We start from the raw sequence: 17,512 nt of genomic DNA on the forward strand, positions 1-17,512 counted from the left end.
AACTGGGACACTAATATAATATCTGAAACATATTATGTGACTATCTGGGCAAGCCTTCTGTAGTTTGCAACTTGCTTTTGTGTGTATTCAAATAATTTAAACATGCATGTGTGCATAGTCAAAATAATTTCAAAGCAAAATTCCAAGAAATGGTTTATAGTCAGCTTTTAAATACAGCCTTTGTGATCCGTAGAATGATTTATGGTAGCAAAGAGGAAATAAGCAAATGATACTTGATTGACAACCATCCTTCCTACTAGACTAAAGTCTTTGTGGGGTTGTCACTAGTCTCTATTGCTACTTGTGTATCCTATATTAAGAACAATATATCATGCCTACATACAGCTGATATTTAATGATTATCTGTATAATATTGCACTTTTCCTGCCTAAAGCCAGGAAAGTCTATAAAATGCTTTTTACCAAGGACAACATATTCATAGTGGCTTCCATAGGCACTTGTCAAAACAAGTTCCCTCTGGAAGAGTGTCATGCTTTTTAAAGTTTCTGAATTCAGCTAGATTTTGCTTTATCAAATTAATACAAAGTAAAACGCAAAGGCACAATTACATAAAAAGATTCCAAGGACTTCCTGCAATTAGCATGTTAACTCGATGAGAACGTGGCAGAGCTGATGTGAACTTGGTTGTGATGATGCCAAATTAGGCAAAGACAGAGAAGAGAGGGCATTCGGTCACTGCGTTCCATGGGAAGAAGGTGGTGTCCCAGGAAATTAGTAAGGAGAACTGGTAAACAACCCATCTGTACTTTAGTCAGTCCTAAAGGGATATGGATTGTGACTTGCTGTGAATATGAGCACAGACCATATGTGTGCAGGACCACAGGTTTTTATATAACTTTAACCAAACAACTGTCACCTACTGTCCACCTTCTCACTAGCCAAACTCACAGAACAATAATTAGGGAGGGCAACCCATCAGACTGGGTGATGCGATTATCAAAGCAACTTGAAGGTACCAAAGCCAACAACTACCAGATTAATTATTTTTCAAAGAATGGTACCTTTTCAATGCTTTTAAAGCCATTTGATCTTTATTGTCTTTTTTTAGAAGCAGGAAATTGACTTGAGGAGAGCCAGTACTCTGTCAAGAACATAGGGGGGGAAAATACATGGTATCGAAGAAGGGGGTTCCTAACATGGGAGGGCTCCTAGGACCACCGTACAATTCCTATTAACACGCTAAAAGCCTCTATTAAGTGAAATTCTTTGACCCCGCTTTCTTTATTTTTCAGGAAAAAAAGCGGAATAGAGAACAGGAACATTTAGTGACAAGTGATTCTTCTCTGTGTCACCGATCTCTGCACTAGTCGCCAGCAGGGGGCACCAGAGCCCCACTGAAAGTTGATTTTTGTCTGTTGAAATTACACCACCCACCTAAATCAAATTATTGTTGGGGGCAGGGGTAGGTGTCATGGAGTTATCTGACTTCCCCTTTCACTTTCTTTCTTTCTTTTTTTTTAAATTTTTTATTTTTTATCCCCAGGGGTAAAGGTCTGTGAATCTCCAGGTTTACACACTTCACAGCACTCACCAAAGCACATACCCTCCCCAATGTCCATAACCCCACCCCCCTTCTACCAAACCCCTTCCCCCCAGCAACCCTCAGTTTGTTTTGTGAGATTAAGAGTCACTTATGGTTTGTCTCCCTCCCAATCCCATCTTGTTTCATTGATTCTTCTCCTACCCACTTAAGCCTCCATGTAAAAACCTAACTTTTCATTAAATTGTAAGCGATATACTGTTACATCATTACTCATTAATCAAAACAGGCTTCTCCAATCCAAATGCAATTAAAACTGAGTTTTCAGACATTTATCTCCTTCTTCCTGGGTGCGTGGCCCCCTCTGGGAACTCCTGCTGGGAATATTGCTTTGATAACACGAATATGTGTAGCAGGCCCTGGGAATGGCACCAGGGAGAGGGAAGGAGCCAAGCTGGCCTTTCCGTTGAAGAAAGGGGTTCTGGAGGATGAGGACAGGTAGAGTGGCCTTCTGTGGTCACAGGAATCCCTGCAAAACCCGCCCCGGAGACTAGGAACAGAATCATTCACTCTGTGGTTTTAGACTAAAGAATTGCCTGCCAAGGTTCATGTACCAAATGCAGGGCAGAGACAGCAGTACGATTTAAGGCTTTTCCCTAATTGTGACACTTCCAAGTGAGGTAAAATTACCTCTTTGTAGAGCGATTACACTTGCACCATGTTCGACCACGTTGTTAGATGTTTCTGACTCAGATGAGTATTTTTGAGAATTGCTCAAGGAAATTAAAATGTCAAGCTCTTCAATCTTTGACAGTTTGTGAACATTTTATTTTATTTTTTTCTTTTATTAGGCTGACTTGGGGATAAAGACCTCAAAATGAGTGCATTCTGTTTGTTCTGCTCTCTCACCAAGTGAGAGATAATTTTACATTTGCATTATTATAGCTTCTCTTTCAAAGCTTGGTTTTCAAGGGGACTATGGGAACAGGAAAGAATGCCACTTGCCCCACCTTGGGAAAGGCTGTGGGTTAATGGAAGTGTTATCCAATTTCAGATTGGAAACATGAGTCAGTTCCAGCCAGGTGTGGAGGGATTTGGAGTGTGTGTTTTGGGCAAGACGAAGCCTCACAAGGGAGACCATGCTCCAGGGCCATGTTGCCCACTTTTCCAGAAAGGCAACAGAATGGAAAATGGTCATTGTGCATGACACTTTTGTGACTCAAAACAACAATTAAATCAATTCATCAATGATATCAAATAGGAGCAATGGAGTTTAGTCAGATAGAGTTTGTTCATCCTAAGGAAAGAGTTAGATGTTGGGTAAAATCTAGAAAGGAGATGGAACTAGAGCGTATCATGCTTAGCGAAATAAGTCAAGAGGAGAAAGACAACTATCATATGATCTCCCTGATATGAGGAAGTGGTGATGCAACATGGGGGCTTAAGTGGGTAGGAGAAGAATCAATGAAACAAGATGGGATTGGGAGGGAGACAAACCATAAGTGACTTGTTAGTCTCACAAAACAAACTGAGGGTTGCTGGGGGGAGGGGGGTTGGGAGAAGGGGGATGGGGTTATGGACACTGGGGAGGGTATGTGCTATGGTGAGTGCTGTGAAGTGTGTAAACCTGGCGATTCACAGACCTGTACCCCTGGGGATAAAAATATATTATATGTTTATAAAAAATTTTTTTTAAAATCTAGAAAGGATTTTCTATTGTGCTGGAATCTTGTGGGGACAAGATACTTTGATCTGATCTGAAAACTCAGAGCACTGTGTACTTCCACATACATTTCTGTGAAATCTGGTTTCTGTAGAGTGAGGAGGACACAAGAGCACTGACCTGACTTCAACAGGTTTAATGGGGATCATTTAACTTAACTGCCCACAGTGACAGCCTGTTTCCAGCTTACTATGTTTAGCTTGAGGTGTTCCAGATCTACATTTTATGTGTGGGTGACTATCAGATGCTTTTCTGCAAGCCTACGGACATGTGCCATGTTGATGTGGAAACATGACCCTTCTTGTCGCCTCCATTTCCCAGCAACACCTAGGGAAGTTGTCAGTAGAATATAACCCAAATATGAAATCCCTGTTTTTTTTTTCTATTTTAATTATGTAGTTAAAGAACAGTCTACAAGCTGCTGAAAGATCACCATCGCCGAAGGGATGCGGTACTGAGAGAGACTTGATGAAAAGTATCAGGAAAATGGAACCACATGCCTTCTCATGATTACTGCTTTTGTGTTTAGGGTCTGAAGAATTGTTGTGGCGATGTGGAGAGAATATGGGCCATCCTCTAGGGGGAATCTGGAGGAAAGGAACTATGATCATGTGAATTCCTTGGCTCTAGAGTAGAGTCTTTGAGTTTTAGAGGAAATGTGGGTGTCCTACAGTTCAAATCCTACGTTGTGATAAAAAGGGAAGTGAAATCCCAAACAGGTTAAGTGAGAGGATAAAAGATTTTCCAGGATATCTTTATGGTTCAACCATTATTATCAAACCCAATTCTGAATGTTATCCTTCTCCACTAGGTTCACAGCACAGAGGCTTTGGAGACACAGAGATGTTTAAGATGTCTTAAACGGCTGTCTTCACTGTCTTCAAGGAGACAACACACAAAATATTCACGAGACTGGACATCATTTGATGGCAGGAATTCTGTCTTAGTCTGTTCGTCCCCGATTTGCCATTGCAAAAATGCTTCTTGAGCGAAGGTACTGGGCAGGAGGAAAGGACACAAGGAGGAAATATCTGTATCAGTGACTTAAACGGGCATCCCAGAAGCGGTTTGAGCAGAGCTGTCAGGGAAAAGAGAAAGTCTCCAGACAGACAAGGCAGGGCAGGACATTTCAGAAAGAGAAATTAATATGTACATAGTACTTGGAGAACTGTCAAGGAGCTTCATGAAAGAAGATGTGGATGGCCATGCTGGCAGCAAGGTGGAGAAATGTTTCCACGTAGAGACAGAGTCAAGACGATGGTTCAGGAAACTGGCGCATTAGTCCAGGTAAGAGTTGGTGAGGATCAGAACCGAGGTCATGAGTGTCCTAAGGGGGAACAGATCATGCACTTAAGAACCATTTCAGAAACAAAGATGCCAGGACTTGGTGATTGTAGAATATGTGAGGAGACAGAGGGAGGGTTAGAGATTCTGATAACCTAAGGGTGCTGGGATGTGGTTAACAGAGGTTTGAGATGAAAACCTTGGAAGGGGATCCTGAAGACCATAAGGAAGGGAACAATTTCCCTATATGAGGGAAGCATTTTCCTTAGGACAGAATGAAGATAACACTCAAATTTTTTCTTTTAAAGATTTTATTTATTTGACAGATCACAAGTAGGCAGAGAGGCAGGCAGAGAGAGAGGAGGAAGCAGGCCCCCTGCTGAGCAGAGAGCCCAATGCGGGGCTGGATCCCAGGACCCTGGGACCATGACCCGAGCTGAAAGCAGAGGCTTTAACCCACTGAGCCACCCAGGCGCCCCAATAACACTCAAATTTTAAGGGTCAGAACCACCTCCAAACAGCCAAATTGGCTTAAATATGTGTGTCTGTGTGTGTATATACAAGTGTGTGAGTGTGTGTGTGTGTGTGTGTGTGTATGATAGGTAGAGAGAGGCGCAGACAGACACACATGTATTTTATTTTTTAATTGGTTAATTAATTTTTAATTTTTTAAAATTTTTTTATGTTGTCACCATACAGTACATCATTAGTGTTTGATGCAGTGCTCCATGATTCATTGTTTGCCCATATTAAATACATATGTGTGTCTACATATTGCATGGAGAACTTAGTGTTACACTAGACACACATATATTTTAAATTTGATTGTAGCAATGCACTTTAATAGCAGAACATTCCTTTGCCCTAAAGTCATGAGCAAAATTACAGATTTGTCAGTGTAACCTTATCCTACCTTCCTGTTTGAGAGCTTCCTATCTTTCCACAGACTCGAAACAAGCCCCAGCAGGTCTGATAGAATTAAACTTGCTCTTTAGGTGTAAAGAGCCACGGGCTCTGCTGTGCTGCACGGAAGGTAGTTTTGCTGCTGTGACTCAAAGGACTGTGTGGTGGGGGACGTGGGGGTGGGGATGTCTACTTGGGACACTGGCTTCCTGTCTCCTATTGCTCAGCTAATGCAGGAGAGAAATGGCTCTTAAGGTTTCCCAGTTTTCTGGCATTCACTCAGACCTACCACCGCTCCATGCCTCTATACTCCCAGCAACTCAGAGGCTCTACCCACTTGTCATTTTCTATATGCATATGTATCTTCTTCCTGAGGCGGTGGTTCCCCAAACCTACTTGGCCAGCACAGGGCCCGAGTTAGCCGGTCACAATGAATGAGGGCTGACCTGAACTTCAGGGCTGTGCTGAGTCAGAATGGTGAGAATGGGGATCTTTGCCTTGTTTCTGATCTTGTGAGAAAGCATTGAGTCCTTCACTGTCGAGTGTGATGTCAGCAGCAGGCTTTTTCGTTCGTTCTCTTTGTCGAATGCAAGTCATTTCCCTCTGTTCCTAATTTGCTGTCATGGATGGTCAGAATGCTTTTTGTCAGAATGCTTTTTCAGTTGATCATATGCTTTTTCCTCTTTAGCTTGTGGAAATGGTGGATTACATTGATTGAGTTTTGAATAACAAACCAGGTCTTAATGCCTGGAATACATTGCACTTGGTCATGGCATGGAATTCTTCTTCTAGGTTGCTGGATTCAATTTGTGAATATTCCGTTGAGGATTTTTACATCTAAGTTCGTGAGAGATATTAGTGTATAGCTTTTCTTCTTCTTTCTTTCTTTCTTTTTCTTTTTTTTTTTTTTTTTTTGTACAGCTCTTTTATGACTTAGTATAGGATATCTAATAAAATGAGTTGGGAAGGGTTCTTTCTTATTCTATTTTCTGGAAGGGCTTGTGTGTACAATTGGTGCCAATTCTTTTTTCAATATTTGGTAAATTTCTTCAATGAAACCTCCTGGTCCTGGAGACTTCTTTTGGGGGAGCAGTAAATAACAAAATAAAATTTCTTTAGTGGTTCTAGAACTGTTTAGGAACCTGTTTTGTCTTCGTTGAGTGACAGTAGGTTGCATTTTTTAAGGAATTGGTCCATTTCTTCAGTGTTGTCAAATTTATAAGCAGAAAGTTATTTGTATTACTCCCTTAATATCCTTTTAGTGGCTGCAGGATCTACAGTAATATCCCCCATTTTATGCCTGATACTGGTGATTTGCGTCTTTCATCTGGTAACTTTGTCAGACTTATGAGAGTTTTATTAACTTTATTGAAGAAACCAGCTTTTTGCTTCATTTATTTTCTCTAATATTTTCTCAATTTCAAGTGCATTTATATCTGTCCTCTCTTTATTATTTTTCCCTACTCCTGCTTGCTTTATTTTTATTTTGCTCTTCTTTTTCTATTTTCTTGAGGTAAGAATTATATTTCTTGAGGTAAGAATTCTATTTCTTGAGGTAAGAATTTAGATTATTGATTTTGGAGTTTTTCTTTTTTCTACTGTCTTAAGTGCTGTCAAGTACTCTTTTGACACAGCGTAAGATGCACCCCACATATTTTGATATATTACATCTTTATTCAGTTCTTTTTTGTTTTAATTTCCTTTGAGATGTCCTCTTTGATCCGTGGATTATTTTGAAGTGCGTCATTTAATTTCTAAGCACTTTGAGATTTTCCTGTGTTTTTTCTGTTATTGAGCCCAAGTTTGATTCCATTATGGTCAGAGAACATAACTCTGTATGGTTTCAGTTCTTTTAAATTTGTGGAGGCTCGTTTTATGGCCTAGGACACAACCATCTTGGTGAATCCTCCGCTGGTGTTTGAGAAATCTGTGTACTCTGTTGGGTGGCTTCTTTTGTTTGTATCAGTTAGATCCTGCTGGTTGGTTGTATTGTTAATTCTGTATTCTTACTGAGTTTTTGGCTAGTAGTTCTGTTATTTGCCATAAGTGGGCTGTTAAGGTCTTTAGCTATAATGTGTGTTTCTTTTTGCTTTCAGCTCTTGCTTTGTTTTGTTTATATATTTTGAGGCTTCCCTGTTTGCTGCATATATATTCAGAATGGTTATGTCTCCCTGGTGGTTGAGCCTTTTATCATCATGCAATGCCCTGACCATATTTTTTTTTTCTGTATAATCTATTATCTTTCCATTTTTCTTCTCTAAATCCATTTCATTTGAGATCATTATCATCAATATATCATGTGATATACGTCTATACATCTGGATGTAAAAATTACTTTTAGTTGCAACAGGCACAAACTCCATGGCAACTAAGTTAAGCAATAAAAAGTCAGAGTGGGTAGATTTCCAGGACTGGGAAGTTCTAGAATGGCCATTCTCATTTTGGAAACTACTGAATTCAAGAGGGAAAATCATTTTCTCTCTTGTTCTTTTTCCCTAACCCACCTATGTTTTCTGTGTTAGCTTTATTCTCATTTATGTTTTTCGGACACAGTGTTCCAAGATTATCATTTATAGTTCTTCCCATGCCGTTAGCCATTTCAGATCATCTAGATGGTCAGTTTTACCCATGGCTTCTGGGAAACATCTTAGGATGGCTTTGATTGGTCTGGGGCCTGTATTTTGTTCTCATGTCTAAACCATTAGACATTAGATTGTTGTAGCCAGGAGAACAGGCTATTCTGATTGAGTAGTTTGGATCATGGTCCCAATTCTATATAATTGGACCAACTAAAAAAGAATAGGAAATGATGGGGTGGGGATGAGTTTCTAAAAGGAAGATATGGGAGATATCTAACATTCAGAAGTCAAAAAGACACTATCATTCAAAATACAACTCCCCTATTATATAATTTATGTGGAAATTATTTGAGTATCCATTGAGGCAGTAACAATGAAAAGCCAAGTTGTTTCAAAGGCCTAGATAAGCCGCTTTCCTGGAAATGTTTATGAAAAAAAGTATGAACCCTCTTTTATACCAGCATCTGTAACAACCACATTTCTTCTCTTGCCTGTTGTTAATGAGAACTTAGTGGAAGCAAAAACACTGTCCCATTTGTTCAAAGATAAGTTTAAAGATAAGGAGTCTTATATGCAACTGATAAATTATTGAATATGATATCTGAAACTGAGTGTGTACTATATATTGACTAATTGAATTTAAGTAAAATAAATAAATAAAAATAAAAATAAAAATAAATATAAGGAGCCTTAGAGCCTGGATAGCTTAGTTGGTTAAGCATTTGACTCTTGATTTCAGCTCAGATCATGATCTCAGGGTTGGCGCCCAGTGTCTGTCTCTCTCAAAAAGGAAAGGAGGTGGGGGTCCCAGGTGGTGGGTATTAGAGAGGGCACGGAATGCACGGAGCACTGGGTGTGGTGCAAAAATAATGAATACTGTTATGCCGAAAATAAATAAAAAATAAATTTAAAAAAAAGGGAAAGGCGGGAAAGGAAAGGAAAAGAAGGAAGGAAAGGAAAGGAAAAAGAGAAAGCAAACGGAGTCGGAAGAAGATAGGATCTGAATGACGCGCGGATTAAAACACCGAGAACACTAAGGAGGGCCTTCCACCTGCCGGTAAGGAGATAGGCACAGAGTTTAATGGGCAGCCAGCGTATGGTAAGGCCAAGTGAAATAGGCATGTATTAAGTAGAGGAAAAATGAGAAAAGGTTAGGAAAACTACATGAAGAGAGCAGTTTCAGCTAACGAGGGAAAGGAGCAGAAGAGGACACACGAGCTCAAATGCAAACGGTGGCAGAGGGACCGCTTTGTATCTGTGCCCTCCGTCCTGTCCTTCTTCGTGACCCACAAGGTTAAGGTCCATCTTGCCCACCCTCTCTGCAGGGTCAGTGAGCCTCCAGAGCAGCCCACAAGCTACTGCATCATGATGGCCTGTTTAGGGGCTCTTCATACCTTGTTACTGCTGACCTTCTGAAGGTCAGCGACTACACCCTCTTTATCTCTGTGAATGTGGCGATCAATACATTATTGCAGGAGAGTTTCTCTTTCAATTGTAATCACGGAGCTGGTCACTTCTCCTGGTCAGTTATTCCTTTTGGTTAACCAAGGCCCCGTTTTCAGGGAAAGCTAAGCCTTCCCTTTGAAGGCTTTCTTTTAATTGACTGACATACAAAAATATGATCATTGTGTAGACCTCTCCATCCAGCAGGAAGGATGTGAGCATTAGGGACCTCCACAAGCCTCCTTTCTTTTGCTTTGCCCTTGGGAAGAAGTTCTGCTATGTGATCCTGTGCCCGTGGGGCCAAGAGCAGGTGAGACCTGCTGACCTCGTTCAAGTGCCACCTTTCCTGGAATCCCTGCTGACATACTCATGGGTATACAACATGTCTGCCTGCTCCCCTCCAAGCTCTGATGACTGTTTTGGGGGTTCCCTGGCCTGTTGGTTGTCCCTGTCTTCTTATTCATCTCCCATGAGTGATGCTGGTCTAGGCATTCCAGATCAGAAAGTGTCCCAGTCCCAGACTCCCTGGGTTTGTCTGCAGGGAGCTGGAAATCTTCTAGTTTCTCATTGCGCCAAGGAAGGGATATTCTTCCAGGAGCATTGGTCCTGGCAACCCTGGGTGCTGATAGCAAGCTTCACTGTCATCCAAGGGCTGAGGTCCCTCCTGCCTTCTTTCTTAGCTTTGGGTATTGGCACCAACTGCCCTAACCCATATGATTTCTTCTGTTGCCCCTGTTCTCTTTCTTAAAGAAAATATACATAGATACATCTATTTATATATTTATATATATGCATTTATTTTATACATGAGACTTTACCTTTCCCAAACTGTTTTGCCAATGTGAGGCTGGGAGATTAAATTGTCTCGGGGTAACTCAGACCCACCAGCTGTTGCCTCTGGCTTCCTGTGATTGTCAGTGACTTCATTGAAAATGTATGTGTGATCTTTCAACATGTCCACAAGTGGAAGGAAAACAAAAAAAAAAAAAACCTGCTGCTGGAAAAAAGTTCCCTGATGTGTCACGGAGTTCATCCACATGATGAAACGGGATCCCAGAACCGTCCTTTCAAATGACTCCCGGGCCCTCTGCTTCTCCTTCATCTGATTTTAGCAGCCAGATCTCAAAGCTTTGACACACAGAGAGTAGAGTCTTCAAAATGTGCAAGCATGGGGTTCTGGAGGAAGGCAGGAAGTGAGAGCAAGGCCGGGCCACCCACTCAAGGCCCATGCCAGAGCTTTCCTCCAGGCAGTTCCTGGATTCCTAGCCGCTCCATTTCCGGGTGTAATTTCAACCATGTTCCCGCATTCTCTCAGCAAGCGACACTGAAATATGGCCTATGGATGGAGTGGCTTCTCTCAGGGAGCTTACAGTCTGGGGGGTACCAGGATATTTATTGCCCAGGTAACTGTGACTTTGAAATGTTGAAGCGTCAGATGCTGCGGAGAATAAAGCAGGTGGAGGAGAGCCAGAAATGCCTCCTTGAGAAGAAGCTGACTCAGCAGTAAAATTTGGTACAATCTTTTATTTCACTTAACATGACTGAGCTTTTGCAAGCCAGTGCCTGTGTTACGTGTTGTGAATACAAATGCAGATAAGACGTAAGTCCTACCCTCTCTGCCTCTCCACGGTGGATAGTCATGTAAATCTGCAATAAAATGTGTTGTCACAGTCTGTGGAAGAGATAAACTGAATTCACATAAGAAGGGCTGACTTCTCCAATCTCCACAGTCCTGTCAGAGTTCCATGAACTGCTCTTCTTACGTGTGTTCTAGTTCCTGGTTTATCCCGACTGCAGGACTGGGACCACAATGCCAGCAGCCAATAGTTACTGAGGTCTGGCAGTGGTGCATTTACTTCCTATGTATTATTTCATTTAAGCATGGCAACACCTCTGTGATGTAGCTACTATTGTTAGCCACATTGTATGGGTGATGAAACTGTGACTTTCAAACATTAAATAATCTGTCCGGGTCATGCTACAGGTAAAGAAAGGTGGATCCAGGATTCCAATCCGGACTCTAATTCTTCCGTTCAGTTGTCTTTCTGGAGTTAGCCAGGAAAAGGAGGGAGAAGTGTGTTCCCCAGACTTGAGTCATCTCAGCAGTAAAGGTACAGAGATATGAGAAGTCATAACCATCCCAGGAGTTACAAGAGTTTGGTGTTTCTGAAACCCATGGGATACCTGAGGAATGAGGAATGAGGAATGGGATGAGGCTGAGGAGAGGGAGGTCATGCATGACAGATTTTGATAAACCCCTTTTTCTGAGGTTTTATGCATAGTCATGGTTGATATTCTGAAAGGCAATTTTCGTCAGATAAAAAGGAAATGAAGAAAAGAAATGCCATGCATTAAAAAAAATTTAAAAAATAGGGAAAAACAAAACTGAATGGATCAGAAAAAGAGAATAATATACTTTAAATGGAATATAGTGTAGTGTGGGGGATAAATCCATACAGAAACAGGAGCTCCCTAAGGGCAGGGATATTAATAATAAGACTGATGATAATAACAATCAAGTACTATCCATTTTATTCAGCAATGCGTAGAATAGTGCCTGACTCATGGTAAGTACTCAATAATTACTTATTGAAAGGCTGACTGACTGAATGAATGAATAAAGCTAATAAGATGTTTGGACCCAAATCACACAGAGGTGTCTGAGTACTATAGTAGTAAAGATTTTAAATTTCTTTTTTTCTCTGTGGAAGGATCTTGATCAATGGTTTTTGAATGAGACTATGATATATGTGAGTCTAAAAAGAATATCTTGGATTGCAATGGACACTCTGGATTATGACCTATCTTTGGCAAGCCTACAAAAATGGACAATTTAAGGGCCCTTTACAGAAGTAGAGCAAAGCATGAAGGCCATTCATTTCTTTTGAGATATGTTTGAGTGGCCCACTGTTATGGAGATGTCCAGTAACCATTGGAAAGGTAAAGCCTGGTACTTGGTGGAAAAGTCATCATAGAGAAAGATGTGTGAGCTCAGCATTCATACAGCAATGAAACACATTGAGGAGGAGGAACGTGAAGAAGAAGACAGAACAGACTTTGGGGAACTGCTTCCCCAGGTGGTGGAAAACTTGCATCCAAGGAGGGACAGTGAGAAGAAACAGTAATGTTGCAGAGATACACTCAGAATAAAATGATGGAAGAGACATTGATAGGTCAAGCACGGGGGGGGGTGACCAGACTATGTGATATAGAAAGGACAAAGAAGTGATATGAAGATCCATAGACCTTGGCACAGAGATAGCAAGTAGTGACCTTGGAAAAAGCTGTTTGTCTGAGGGATACACCGCATTCTTATGAGTCATGCAGTGAAGGGGAGAGGGCCCTGAGAGTATTATACATGCTTAGGATGTTTGAAAAGGAGAGGGAAAAAGAGTGAGTAAGAACAAAAATAAAAGATAGTAATGCTTGCTTTGTTTTCTGAATGGAAACTTTCCAAACAATTGAGGAATAAGGAATCAGCCACAGGGGAGAAATGAAGAATGTGAAAATAGGTATCAGAGGAAACAGCTGAGAATAGAGAGGAACACAGATGGAGCAACTGGATCATGAGAAGCCGCGTTTCTTCTGTTGACATTAGAAGAGTGTTGCTTAACTTTGAGAGAACCGTATGAAAGATCTCGGTATTCTTGCTGCAGTAGTAAGATCATTTTGAATGAATGAATGAATGAATGAGCCTCACTCAGACTGATCTTCGTGGGAGTTGTCTTGTAAACCACTAATCCAGCTTGTGGAAGAGATTGAGTAAATATTTTATTGGTTGAGTGAATTAGGACATGTATGAAGAAGAAAATTCATTCATGCTGAAAAGGTAGAGTTGGGAGCACAGTTCTGTGTGTGGACAGTGGGAGCCTCACTGTGGGAAGTAGGAAGTAGGCATGACTAACAGGCGCCCCTCAGCATTCTGTGCCCAACCACGACTCCATGTGAATTTATAGTACTACTTATTAGCTTCTAACCCATCATTCTCCTACCATGACTTAGCTGACCTGGAAGTACAGGGTGTACACCAGAAAGGCAGACAACATGGAAGGTTAATTTGGGAGAGTAGATGCTTGTAAGACTGATGTTCAAACAGCTCCCCCATGATATCCAGTCATCAGGGACTCAAGAATGATACCTCTGGCAAGTGGGGTGTCGAAGTAAGATCAACAAGAGATTTTAGTGGAAATTAACAATTGGACTGCAGAAGAATAAAATTTTGCTTGCGTTTTTTTAAAGTAACATTTATCAAGTGCTTTCATTCCAGGATATCTTGTACTTACTACTCCCATAAAGAGATAAATATCAGTATCACTCTCAGTATTAAAAGGGAGAAGGAACTGGGTTGTACAGAGTTAAGTAATTTGCTCAATGTCACACAGCTAGCATCCCAGGACATCCAGTTCCTGAGTGTGATTTCTTAGTCCCAACAGTCCAGCATCTTAGGTTGTATAAAAAACATGAACTTCAGAATCTGAGATACTAGAATTGGATTAGTTGTTGGTGGTGATATTTAAGAAAGCAGCCTTGTGTGTTAGGTGGTTGAGAGGCTGTGAAGGTAAAGGTCAAAGATTTTTTTATGTCTAGATAGGTCAACTTTGAAATTTCCCTGAATGATTACCAGAGAAACCTAGGCATGTGGATTTCTCCTGGACATGCTCCTCTCTGCTTATAATCACATGTGTGCAGATTGATTTAAGTTTCCAGAAGCTGAGTTAGCATCTGTGTTTGGGAAAGCTTCACAAGATGCCCTGAAGGTCTTTTGGCTTCCCTTATTGGTCCTCAGTGGGTTCCCCAGGTTGGTTGGGACATCAATTGCACTTCAACAGCACGAAGAGTCCTTCACGCTCATGGTTGAACACATTTTTGGAAAAAAAAATAAGGACTAATGCAATCCTAACTGTTTTTTAAGTCAACTGCTTAATTAGGAGTTTACCACTTATAGGCAATTAACATGGAGTTTAATGGACCTTGTTCTTCCTTGTCATTAGCTTGACCACACTCTGATAGTTTTGTCTTCTTATTGAATGTAGCATGTCCTGGACAGACACCTGTTAGCAAAAGATACCCAGGTTTTGTAGATAGTTGATAAGACTCTTAGTGCCAAGGAATTGAGAACATTCTCTACATAATCTACCTAATTCAAATAGGTTTTAAAAAATGAGAGGGGTCCTACCTGAGTGATCATATGTCCTCATTTTACAAGTGAAGAAACTGGCTCAGCAAGGGAGAAGTTTTCTTTCCCAAGGACCTTGGATAGTTAATACCATAGCTGGCTTATGATACTTCTTTTTCCGGCAATTTGATGACCATGGTAGAGATTTTTTTTGTTGAGCTCTTAATCCATTCTCCCTTTCCATTTAGTAACAGGCCATAATGTTTACTGGGGCACATTGCTGCTCTGCCAAATCTCCCACCTTTCCTTGCAACAAGGTGTTGTCATGTGACTACATTTTGGCCAATGTTATATAACAATTAGCATCACTGGGATCTTCCAGGAGCTTTCTTTAAAAACTAAGAGGCATGCCTTTCTTTCCACACTCACCCATTTTGCTTCTGGAATATGCATGTAATGGTTGGCTTCAGAAGGAAATTTTGGACCTGAGGATGTAATGGGGTTAGAAACCATTTCTAGAGGACCAATTTATCAAAATGCCGGTTTTTGACATCAAGGAGGCAATCCACCAGTTCTGGAATACCCACCTCAAGAGTTATGAAATGTGAAAAAGAAACAATTTTTTTTTAAATTTAAGCAAAAATTTCTAGATCTCTTTTACTCACAGCAATGTTTAATCCTAATGGACTCTTACTGGACTCTTACATATATGATTTTCTACCTTGGAGATATTATTCCAATATCTGTTTGACCTCCTGTATTTAAGTTAATACCAAGATACTTAGCATTCCTACTTACTTTTCTATGGGAATCAGCAACCTCAGGGCCCTGACAGCATTGGGGATGTGACACATTCCTTCTTCCTAAATCACTTATTGTAATATTTGGGTCTCCCATAATCTTGAGGAAATAAAGAAAGATAGGATGCTTTGTGGTCAGGTAAATACTGAAGCCCATTCTTCTATGGTTTAGGGTCTCCCATTCTGCTCCAGAGATATCAAAAATTAGAATTCCCCTGAGTCTACAGCTTTCTATGACTGCTTCTGACTTTGGTGGTCCCTCTGCAAACCCCAAGACTGGTTGTTGACCAGAATCAATCCGATCTTGACCAAAGGAAGTATTTTCCAGCGATGACCTATCCACACAAATGGAGCATGTACACACACAGCTCCAGACTGAACCACTTGCAAGAATGAGTGTGAGAAGCAATTTTGCAGCATTCTAGATTCTTTATCTGGAAATATCCCAATAACTATAAGTTATGTGGGAGAAGGGGCTGTGGCAGCTCCTTCTATTGTTGCCTCAGTGCTTGGCGCAGAGTAGGGCCTTTGATGACTGAGTTAAAAGAAAGAAAAAAAGAGAGAGAAAAAAGAAGATAAAGAGATAATTGTATTCACTAAATGGTGTGTGTGTGTGTTTAGGTCAGTTTTAGGTAAAATTTCTTTTTGATAACTAGACTTCTTTGTTTCTTATCCAAGGTTCTCTCACTTATTAGTGAGTTTTGCTAATGAGGACATTCTCTTGAATTCAGGGTGCCAATGCCTTGCACTCAATTAATCTCTCCACTCAGTAAAGTCTGCTGCTGGTTTTAAAAGGCCCCAGGCCATTGACCAAACATATTCCTCAGAGTAATTAGCTTTAACCTCTTCAACCTTTGTTTTCTCTTTTGCAGCCCCCACATGTTGGGGATTTCTGCAGCTGCCTTGAACTCCGCTGTAGGGAGTCTTTTTGGAGGAAATGGTTTTCGTGAGAGGCCTTGGGGATTTGTCAGTTTCCATGAACACTTGGTAGGCCTCAAGGCATCTGGCCTGTGACATGGAGATTGCTCTCAATAGACTCACATTTCAAAGATCTTTGTTGAAGAAAGACTGGAAGGCTCCATCTAGATCCTTGGGCTCCTGTGAAAATGAAGATGATGGGTTCATGGAACCCAGGGAGACAGCAGGAAGTCTTCACCTGATAAACAGAGAGGAGCGAGGGTAATGGTAGGTTTATATCTCTCCAACTTAACTGCAACCTGTAGGCATAAAGCTAACTTTTAGTTTTGCTGCAGCTAGCCCAAGAGGTTACTTAAAAAAAAACAAAAAAACAAAAAAAAAAAAAAAACATATTATTGAGGTATAAGTCCCATTTCATACAATTCACCCTTATAAAAATATATAATTCAGTGTATTTTAGTGTATAAGTACCAATTCCTTCAAAGAACCACTGGTCACCATCAGGGATTTCACTCAAGGAAGGCTGAGCACTTGTTCACATGGCGTTGTCACTGTTCAAAAGATGTTCGGATATTCTGAGAACAGCCTTCAGAGCTTACAGCACAATCCTTTGAGCCTTCCCTATGGTGATGAATCTTTATCCTTTGAGGGTGGAGTTGACTTTTTGGAAACAAAGTGTTATTCAGAGCCAGTTATGTTGGATGAAGGCTGGGATAGAGCCATACAATAATGTTTGGGGTCAAAAACCAAAGGGTGAATTTAAAATTTTTATGTATTCTTTTGTGTGGCTTGGAAGCAAGTCCTAAATGGAGTGAAAAAAAAATCATTTGAATTTAATCTCTCAATTTTCTGTTAAAAGGAATAAAAAAACCCTTATTCCCCTATTGCACATGGTCTCCTCACTAGAAAGAGAGGGGTCGACAGAATGCTGGGTCAGGGAATCGAAGGGAGGAAAATCTAGGTCCCACTGCTTGCTTGCTGTTTGACTAGAAGTATGTCCCTTCACTCCACCATCTCTACACTTCTGCCCCTGTAATTGAGGATAATACCATCTACCTTGGATATTAGGTGAAATCAAATGTGCAAGTCTGATTTGTAAACAGTAAGTTGAAAAATACTGTGCACATGAAAACGGAGAGTATCTAGTCTGCCACTTCAAAAAAATATATATATATAATATATATAATACATGTTATATTTATTATATATAATAGATATATCTCTATATCTATATATACACATACT

The 17,512-nt window shown here is 40.6% G+C and overlaps 1 long non-coding RNA gene across 1 annotated transcript in view; it reads left to right on the forward strand.

Annotated features, from left to right (window-relative positions):
- LOC123391469 overlaps positions 1-16,605 on the forward strand; it is a 197,318-nt gene extending 180,713 nt beyond the window's left edge. The window contains exons 2-3 of the long non-coding RNA XR_006606180.1: positions 4,036-4,511; positions 16,222-16,605. This is a non-coding gene — a long non-coding RNA (uncharacterized LOC123391469). The remainder of the gene's footprint in view (positions 1-4,035; positions 4,512-16,221) is intronic.
- The last annotated feature ends 907 nt before the right edge of the window (positions 16,606-17,512 follow it).

The sequence above is a fragment of the Mustela putorius genome, unplaced genomic scaffold (genome assembly GCF_011764305.1).
Source record: "Mustela putorius furo isolate JIRA1106 unplaced genomic scaffold, ASM1176430v1.1 tig00000228_pilon_pilon_pilon, whole genome shotgun sequence".
Taxonomy (NCBI): Eukaryota; Metazoa; Chordata; class Mammalia; order Carnivora; family Mustelidae; genus Mustela; species Mustela putorius.